The sequence below is a fragment of the Lolium perenne genome, chromosome 3 (genome assembly GCF_019359855.2).
Source record: "Lolium perenne isolate Kyuss_39 chromosome 3, Kyuss_2.0, whole genome shotgun sequence".
Taxonomy (NCBI): Eukaryota; Viridiplantae; Streptophyta; class Magnoliopsida; order Poales; family Poaceae; genus Lolium; species Lolium perenne.
The window spans coordinates 45,589,798-45,600,273 of record NC_067246.2 but is presented as its reverse complement, the minus strand read 5'-3'; positions in this window follow the sequence as shown (position 1 = coordinate 45,600,273).

The window sequence follows — 10,476 nt, the reverse complement described above, 5'->3', positions numbered from 1 at the left end:
GGTGGAGAGAGATAGGTGAACTGACTCAACATATAAGTAAAAAAAAGGCCCTTCGCAGAGGGAAGCATTGATTGCTATATTTGTGCTAGAGCTTTGGTTTTAAAAACAAGAAACAATTTTGTCAACGGTAGTAATAAAGCATATGTGTTATGTAAATTATATCCTACAAGTTGCAAGCCTCATGCATAGTATACTAATAGTGCCCGCACCTTGTCCTAATTAGCTCGGATTACCTGGATTATCATCGCAATACATATGTTTTAACCAAGTGTCACAAAGGGGTACCTCTATGCCGCCTGTACAAAGGTCTAAGGAGAAAGCTCGCATTGGATTTCTCGCTATTGATTATTCTCAACTTAGACATCCATACCGGGACAACATAGACAACAGATAATGGACTCCTCTTTTATGCATAAGCATTCAACAATTATTGATTTTCTCATATGAGATTGAGGATATTTGTCCAAAACTGAAACTTCCACCATGGATCATGGCTTTAGTTAGCGGCCCAATGTTCTTCTCTAACAGTATGCATGCTCAAACCATTCTAGTGGTAAATCTCCCTTACTTCAGACAAGACGGACATGCATAGCAACTCACATGATATTCAACAAAGAGTAGTTGATGGCGTCCCCAGGAACATGGTTATCGCACAACAAGCAACTTAATAAGAGATAAAGTGCATAAGTACATATTCAATACCACAATAGTTTTTAGGCTATTTGTCCCATGAGCTATATATTGCAAAGATAAAGAATAGAAATTTTAAAGGTAGCACTCAAGCAATTTACTTTGGAATGGCGGAGAAATACCATGTAGTAGGTAGGTATGGTGGACACAAATAGCATAGTGGTTGGCTCAAGGATTTGGATGCATGAGAAGTATTCCCTCTCGATACAAGGTTTAGGCTAGCAAGGCTATTTGAAACAAACACAAGTATGAAGCGGTACATCAAAACTCACATAAAAGACATATTATAAACATTATAAGACTCTACACCGTCTTCTTTGTTGTTCAAACTCTTACTAGAAATTATCTATACCTTAGAGAGACCAATTATGCAAACCAAATTTTAGCAAGCTCTATGTATTTCTTCATTAATAGGTGCAAAGTATATGATGCAAGAGCTTAAACATGAGCACAACAATTGCCAAGTATCAAATTATTCAAGACATTCTACCAATTACTACATGTAGCATTTCCCGTTTCCAACCATATAACAATTTAACGAAGAAGATTTAACCTTCGCCATGAATATTATGAGTAAAGCCTAAGGATATATTTGTCCATATGCAACAGCGGAGCGTGTCTCTCTCCCACACAATGAATGCTAGGATCCATTTTATTCAAACAAAACAAAAACAAAAACAAACAGACGCTCCAAGCAAAGCACATAAGATGTGATGGAATAAAAATATAGTTTCACTAGAGGAACCTGATAATGTTGTCGATGAAGAAGGGGATGCCTTGGGCATCTCCAAGCTTAGACGCTTGAGTCTTCTTGAAATATGCAGGGGTGAACCACCGGGGCATCCCCAAGCTTAGAGCTTTCACTCTCCTTGATCATATTGTATCATCCTCCTCTCTTGATCCTTGAAAACTTCCTCCACACCAAACTCAAAACAACTCATTAGAGGGTTAGTGCACAATCAAAATTTACATGTTCAGAGGTGACATAATCATTCTTAATACTTCTGGACATTGCACAAAGCTACTGAAAGTCAATGGTATCGAAAAATCCATCAAGCATAGCAAAACAGGCAATGCGAAATAAAAGGCAGAATCTGTCAAAACAGAACAGTTCGTAAAGACGAATTTCTAAGAGGCACCAGAATTGCTCAAATGAAAATGCTCAAATTTAATGAAAGTTGCGTACATATCTGAGGATCACTCACGTAAATTGGCATAATTTTCTGAGTTACCTACAGAGAATTAGGCCCAGATTCGTGACAGCAAAGAAATCTGTTTCTGCGCAGTAATCCAAATCTAGTATGAACCTTACTATCAACGACTTTACTTGGCACAACAATGCAACAAAACTAAGATAAGGAGAGGTTGCTACAGTAGTAACAACTTCCAAGACTCAAATATAAAATAAAAGTGCAGTAGTAAAAACATGGGTTGTCTCCCACAAGCGCTTTTCTTTAACGCCTTTCAGCTAGGCGCAGAAAGTGTGTATCAAGTGTTATCAAGAGATGAAGCATCAACAGCGGGGTTTGGAGTTTTCTCAACCATGTATTGTATTTTGGATACATAAGTTTCAGCGGCTCCCTTTTCATTAGTCTTGGGCTTGCTACTCTCATCAAACAAATTTTCAGGAACAAGCCAAGCATAATTATCATCTAGAGCTTCATGCATTGCTAGGAGCTTACAAGGTATTGGTGCTTTAATCTCCCCACCATCATTAACATTATTAGTGTACTTAATTCTATCCATATCCATCTTTTCAAGTGTTCTTTTAAAATCGGTGATCATACCAAGCCTCTCATGCTTACTAAAAACTTTTCTAACTTCTTTGGCTATATCCTCAAATTCTCGCACTAGGACTTTTAGAACAAAATCTCTCTTCTCTCCCCTCTCCATATCAGAAAGTGTAAGGAACATGTGTTGTATCATGGGGTTGAGACTAATAAATCTAGCTTCCATCATGCGTACCAAACAAACAGAGGCATCTTCATAGGTAGGGACAGCTATTGCAAGGGGTATATCTTTAAGATCTTCATGCATACTAACATGGGTGAAAAATTCTTCTATATTATCTCTTCCAATTATAGACCCTTGTCCTACCGGTATATCTTTTACAGTAAAATTAAAAGGAAACATGATGAAATAAGTAAATGCAAATGCAAGTACCTAATTTTTTTGTGTTTTTAATATAGCAAACAAGATAGCAAATAAAGTAAAACTAGCAACTAAATTTTTTTGTATTTTGATATAATGCAGCAAACAAAGTAGTAAATAAAATAAAGCAAGACAAAAACAAAGTAAAGAGATTGGAAGTGGAGACTCCCCTTGCAGCGTGTCTTGATCTCCCCGGCAACGGCGCCAGAAATTTAGCTTGACACACGTACAGCACGCGACCGTTGGGAACCCCAAGTGGAAGGTGTGATGCGTACAGCAGTAAGTTTCCCTCAGTTAGAAACCAAGGTTTATCGAACCAGTAGGAGTCAAGAAGCACGTTGAAGGTTGATGGCGGCGAGATGTAGTGCGGCGCAACACCAGGGATTCCGGCGCCAACGTGGAACCTGCACAACACAACCAAAGTACTTTGCCCCAACGAAACAGTGAGGTTGTCAATCTCACCGGCTTGCTGTAACAAAGGATTAGATGTATAGTGTGGATGATGATTGTTTGCAGAAAACAGTAGAACAAGTATTGCAGTAGATTGTATTCAATGTAAAGGAATGGACCGGGGTCCACAGTTCACTAGAGGTGTCTCTCCCATAAGATAAATAGCATGTTGGGTGAACAAATTACAGTTGGGCAATTGAAAAATAAAGAGGGCATGACCATGCACATACATGATATGATGAGTACTGTGAGATTTAATTGGGCATTACGACAAAGTACATAGACCGCTATCCAGCATGCATCTATGCCTAAAAAGTCCACCTTCAGGTTATCATCCGAACCCCTTCCAGTATTAAGTTGCAAACAACAGACAATTGCATTAAGTATGGTGCGTAATATAATCAACAACTACATCCTCGGACATAGCATCGATGTTTTATCCCTAGTGGCAACAGCACATCCACAACCTTAGAACTTTCATCACTGTCCTGCATTTAATGGAGGCATGAACCCACTATCGAGCATAAATACTCCCTCTTGGAGTTACTAGCAAAAACTTGGCCAGAGCCTCTACTAATAACGGAGAGCATGCAAGATCATAAACAACACATAGGTAATAGATTGATAATCAACATAGCATAGTATTCTCTATCCATCGGATCCCAACAAACACAACATATAGTATTACAGATAGATGATCTTGATCATGTTAGGCAGCTCACAAGATCCGACAATGAAGCACAATTAGGAGAAGACGACCATCTAGCTACTGCTATGGACCCATAGTCCAGGGGTGAACTACTCACTCATCACTCCGGAGGCGACCATGGCGGTGAAGAGTCCTCCGGGGGATGATTCCCCTCTCCGGCAGGGTGCCGGAGGCGATCTCCTGAATCCCCCGAGATGGGATTGGCGGCGGCGACGTCTCTGGAAGGTTTTCCGTATCGTGGCTCTCGGTACTGGGGGTTTCGCGACGAAGACTATTTGTAGGCGGAGGAGATAGGTCAGGAAGCGTCACGGGGGCCACACACGCTAGGGCCGCGCGGGCCCCCCTAGGCCGCGCCGCCCTAGTGTGGCGGCGCCCCGTGGCCCCACTTTGTCTCTCCTTCGGTCTTCTGGAAGCTTCGTGTGAAAATAGGCCCCTGGGCGTTGATTTCGTCCAATTCCGAGAATATTTCCTTACTAGGATTTCTGAAACCAAAAACAGCAGAAAACAACAACTGGCTCTTCGGCATCTCGTTAATAGGTTAGTGCCGGAAAATGCATAAATATGACATAAAGTATGCATAAAATATGTAGATATCATCAATAATGTGGCATGGAACATAAGAAATTATCGATACGTCGGAGACGTATCAGACGTCCCGATGCTTGAGCACAGAAATATCATGAACAAAGAAGGCTTTCCATCTTGCAAATGTGGGTCTTTCACTTCTAATTTTTTTGGCATTCATCAGAAGCCAAATATTCCATCAAGCTGTAATCAACACCTCCATAAAAAAAGGCCGCCCAAAACTTCTTCTAGCTTCTGAAATTAGAGTCTGCACAATACTAATACTATCATCATTCCAAGGAATCTGAAGATAATTCCAAACACATCAGCTGAAATTACACTCAAAGAGTAGGAATCCTATCCTTATAGGTTCGAGGTGGGCATAGAACACAGTGAGTATCATCTGTGACCCTCCAATGCCGACATTAAAGCAAATCTCTCGTGTTCAAACGGTCACATAAAAGTAACCATGCAAACGTTTGTCTTTATGACGCAACAAGATTTCCACAGCCAATGGAAGACTTTAGGCACCACATTATGCTCATGGATATTCTTGTAGAAACTATCAGAAGCGTACTTTCCTCCATAGCAAAATATCCATTTATCCTCCTGATTACTCAATGGATTGGCTTGCATAAAACGCTGAAGATCTTGGAGGTCATCACATGCTAACCGAGACAGAGGGAGCTGAAAGAGATCTGTAATGTTGGAGTCCTCATTTGCAAAAGCATGAGCTGCTGAGATATTAGCATAGGAGAATAACCTGGGAAATCTAACCCTTAAAGGCTGAGTAGCACCATTCATAGCCCAGTTGTCCATTCAAAACAAGAATGTAGTGCCTTGCCCATGTCTTACATCAGCCATCCCTCGAAAATTATTTACCAACTTAAGGATGTCACGCCACCAAAAAAAACCACATAGATTTTCAGCGTGGGGAATCTTGTTCACATAATGAAAATCCCAAACCAACTGAACCCATGGGATATCCACATGATTATAAAACTTATCCATATGGTTAATGAGAAGGACTGTGTTTTGCTTTTAGAAATTAACAATGCCAAGGTCACCCTTTTTTTAGGCTTGCATACCATCTCCCATGCCGCCAAAGATTTTTTGGGGGTTTCCAAGTTATCCCTCCATAAACATTGACGAAAACTGTCTAACTGCAAGATAAACCTAGGAGGTAATTGCAACGAGCTCAAAAAATGTTGGGACAAAGATGCCAGTGCCGAGTTGATTAGTTGTAGCCGAGCATCCTGAGAGAGAAAACTGGAACTCGATGCTAAACGGCTTTCCAGCTGACACACCAATGGCACCAGATCCGTTATACGAGGTCTGGTTGTTCGGTAAAACAATGTAAGTGAACGACATTCCAACTATTTGACAACCAAAATCCGCAGCTAGCTGCAGTATCAAATCATCAGGAACATTTATGGGAACCATTTGTGATTTGTTATAATTAATGTTCAGGCCAGTAGATAGAGAGAACATATCCAACAAATCCCTGAGAGCCAAAATTTGAACCTTGCTTGCAGGCATGATCAATATCGCGTCATCAGCATATAGATTTATAATATTTTATGGTGTCAAATATAGTGTATTCTCGATTCCTCTTTCTCGTAATACATGTAAGGTATCTATCTTCTAAACTTACATTAGCAAATTATATTCTTAAAATTCGGGCTATTTTAGACAATTCATTGGTCTATAGCCAGCCAGTTAGCTAGACCTGGAGTTAAAACTCGAAACTCACAAGTTAAACAAGTAACTCGCGACACGACTCGTCTCGAATTGAAATCAACATTAGGATGTACAATCTGGTAAACGAGCCGAGTCAAGTTTCAACTTTTGTTATTGAACAAGTTCAAGCTAAACGAGCCGAGTTCACCTACTCTTGAGTAGCTCGTTTAGCTCAGTAAAAAATCAACATTAGGATGTACAATCTGGTAAAAAAAAAAGCTAATCCAGCCTAACTGGCTAAGTGCCTAAGTCTTGCTGACCCAAGTCCTATTTTGCTATTTGGTAATTCAAGTACACTTATGGTTTGTTGGCTTTTCTTCCATTGTTTTTTGTAAATATGGTTTATGTCTTGTCTATTGACCTGTTGATATTATTGTTGTAATATAATTATTGATTGTTGTGTTTTCTCGGCTGTATTTTGTGGTGCCATATTTCTAATGATTGACTTGTATCACTTATGCCCAAGTAATTAAGAAAATGCATCATATATTATACGTATCTCTTTGACTATTTTAAACGAGCTACTCATGAGCTATTTGCGAGCTTTGCGAGTCGAGGGAGCCAAGTTTTAAATCTAAACTCGATTGTTCGAGCTAACTCGCTAATTGACTGAGCTTTAACGAGTCGAGCCACACTAGCTTGGTTCGGTTCGAATTCCGGGCCTACAGTTAGCCAAGTTGCCAAAGAGCAAAACTCTCTGGACAGCAACAACTTTTCTTGCACAGCAACACAGCCAACCATAGTCAGCCCAAACAAAGAGGCCCTAAGGCGGTGACTCATTCCTCCGTTCGGTCGCACCTCCCATAATCCGTCGCCGTGGTCCACAACGCCGCTACTCTTTTCCTCAATGCTTCCGATTCCTCGACCTCCCCCATGTTCCGCACAATGCACCACCGCCGGCGACCTCTTCCACTCGACGACGCCCCTACTGCCTTGCACTGCCCGAGGCAGACCGCGCCTCCGCCTCTAGGCCTTCCCCATGATAGGCTCCTGCGCCTCCGCCACTATGCTTTCCTCGTGACGGGCTCCCGCTCCTCTTTGTAGTGCGGCGCCACGGAAGAAGACCATCCTAAGTGCAGCATTGTCGCTGTCTTCATGGCGGAAGGCAGGGGGGAGCTCGGGCGTATTGGACGCAGTGTCCTGACCTGATGTGGTAGCAACTTTGTCGCTGGCCTTTTAAGAAAAGATTTTGTTCAACTGATTTGTTAAGTGTAACAGTTGGAGTTGGTGAACCCGCAGCTTTTGCTAAGTATTAAACTCGGGAAATCAAACTGACACGAGGCCGTCTACATCGTTTGTCTGTGAAGATACTTTTCTTTGCCGAGTACTGCATTTTGTCGCACGGCAAAGGCTTTACCCAGTGTCCACGAAAATACACTTCGGCAAAGAAAAGTAGACTTTGCTCACAATGCTTTGCCGAGCTTTTTCTTTTTCTTTTGTCGAGTCTCTTTGATACACGGTAAAGATTTTTTTTCTGTAGTGATGTGTAGCCAAAAAGAATAACAAAAAAGAATACTTTCACGCTAATGCCAGAAAATAAGCAGCCTTCATGTTCAGCAGATACATCAAGTAAGGTACAAGAAGCAGGTTAAACTCCTTATTAATGTTCAAAGAATTAAATTCCTAGTTCACATATGCAAGCAATTACTTTTTTTGTATTTTCAACATGCACCTGAAGAAAATGACAATAGTTCGTTTTATTATTTTCCAAACTCAGCCATGGACAACATGAACATTACAGCAGATAAAACATTCAACACAAATTTAATGATGCTGATGTACATCAAGGATTAACATGAGAATCGCATCTGATGTACATCATGATAACATATCAGCAAATATGGAAAAACTCAAACTTGGTTTAAAACTAGCTTCATCTTTCTAAGATCAAGTGTAATCCACGTGGGAGCCGGATAATCAGACCAAAGCTGAGGTGACACGATTTCCTCCCTCGTGTTATTGCACAGGTTGAGAATTCCTATATCACGGCCAGTGGCGAAGGACGGAAAAAATTTGAGGTCGGGCGAACTTTAAAATATAAAAAAATGATGTAAAAAATTCATGCCCAATATGTTTGAAAAGATAGCAATAGAAGCAATAAGCCTTATCCTTGTCCACACTATATTCCAACCAATCATATTGCTTATACCATTTTGGTAGAAACGATCTCATTATCTCTATTTAGGGGGCAAATTATGCTAAGATGGTCGTGTTCGACCATTTTTTAGATAAGCAAATCTAACATCTTCTCTAACATTAGGAGCAAATTCATCAATTTGAATCTGAAGCCTAGGATCAAGTTTTATAGTATATTCTATGAAATCAGTTATACCTCAAGTTTCTAGAACCACATGTTCCGTAGTCCCCTGATTCTCTCCCACTACGGCTTCAACGACTGAAAAGATGAAACACATTACTAGGTCTAGTTTGCCCATGTTAGCTCACAATGCACACATTTAAAGTTTTAAACTTCAGCCAATTGACAAAACTACTACAATTTTACCTCCTCTCTTGGCTGCAGTGTTTTTTCCCTTCCTATCTATCTCAATTGTTCTCAAACCTCAAGCACAAAACCAGAAATAGCGACAAACTGGGACGCACAAAACCTAGAGGCAGGGGCGCTGTTGTGGGTATACTTTATGGGTATATCAACGGCATGGCCTAGATCCGGCAAGCCCGGGTGGCCCATAGTTGGTGGTGAGGCATGTGGCCCATCGGGCGGCCCGGTTGCTGTAGATCATGAAGGATGAAGTCCAGCCCAGGAACAGGAAGCCGGATCTCAACCGACCTACGATGGAGGCCGGATCCGTGACAGCCCATGAAGTATCCGGATCCAGCACGTATTTGGAGGAAGGCGGATCCTTGACGTACACGGCAAGACATTGTACCGTAGTTAGGCAACTTGTATTCCGGCTAGGACTCTCCATGTAAACCCTTGATCCGTGCGCCTATATAAGCCGGATCCTGAGAGCCCTAGAGGGACGACCACAACTCATTGTAACAACGCGAAAGCGCCCAGATAATTCCAGACAAGCAGCAGTAGGCCCTGTCATCGTGCAGGTGTTCCGAAGCTGGGTAAATCGCGTACCACCGTCCCGAGAGCACTCCGCCCTATGGCCCCTACTTCTTCTCCCCCTCGTGAGGATCCCTCCTCCGAGGTACCGTCGATTAGGCAACGACAGTTGGCGCCCACCGTGGGGCCTGTGGCGTCTGGAGGCCGGAACCGGGAGGGTTCCGCCATGGGAAGCTACGACGACACCATCGCTGTGGGGCGCGTCCTCTACGCCGGAAACCTGCCGATCGTCCCTTCGGATGAGTGTTGGATTCCGGCTAGGACAAACCCCGTCAAGCTCTCCATCGTCCCAATTGGCGGCATACACATCTTCATCGGGGAAACCGTCGATTCCGACGGAAACCCACTGGTAAGTAACGCAGACGCGACCGCCGCAGAGCTGGACGCTGTCGCGAAGATCCGATCTGAGATGCAGGAGCTTCCCAAGGAAGATTCCGCCTCGGATCTGGAATTTTCAAAGCCCACCCAATCCGCCCCTGAGCAGGAAACAACGGTGGAAGACCAATGCAGATCCGCCTGGGTCTCCCAGGTGTTAGAAAAGCAGAGGTGCCACTTCGTACACTTCTTGGCCCATACCGCCGGAACCGCCCCTCAAGAAGACGGAGCCGGTCCTGAGCAGGTAGAGGCACCGGAAAACGACGCGGATCCGGATCAGGCTGAGCCTGTCGGAGAAAGCGAAACTCCGGTTGAAGAGTCGATTTTGGGCAATCTGAGCCCAATTTCCAGAGATACCCCCTCCATGGATACTGACGAGTTTAACCGCAAGCTAGGGGAGTATGGTTTCGGTGATCAACCTGAGGTCGACTCCGCCCAGCCTAAGCAGGTTCTCGCAACCGTAGCAGCGCTGGGGCAAACTGGATCAGAAGAGGCAACCAACCAATCTGACCCTCAGCCATCCCGCCAAGGATCTCCAATGTCACGGGAGCGACCCCGTAGGGATTCTTCCTCGGAGGAACTCCTGTCAGCTGAAGAGATGGTTGCACGAGCAGTTCTTAACAAACCGATAACCCCGGGCGACGCCGCAGATCCGGAGGCTCTAGAGGCCACTAGAAAGGAAATGCTGGCCACAGCCAAGAAGCTCGCCGATGCCGAAGCCGCA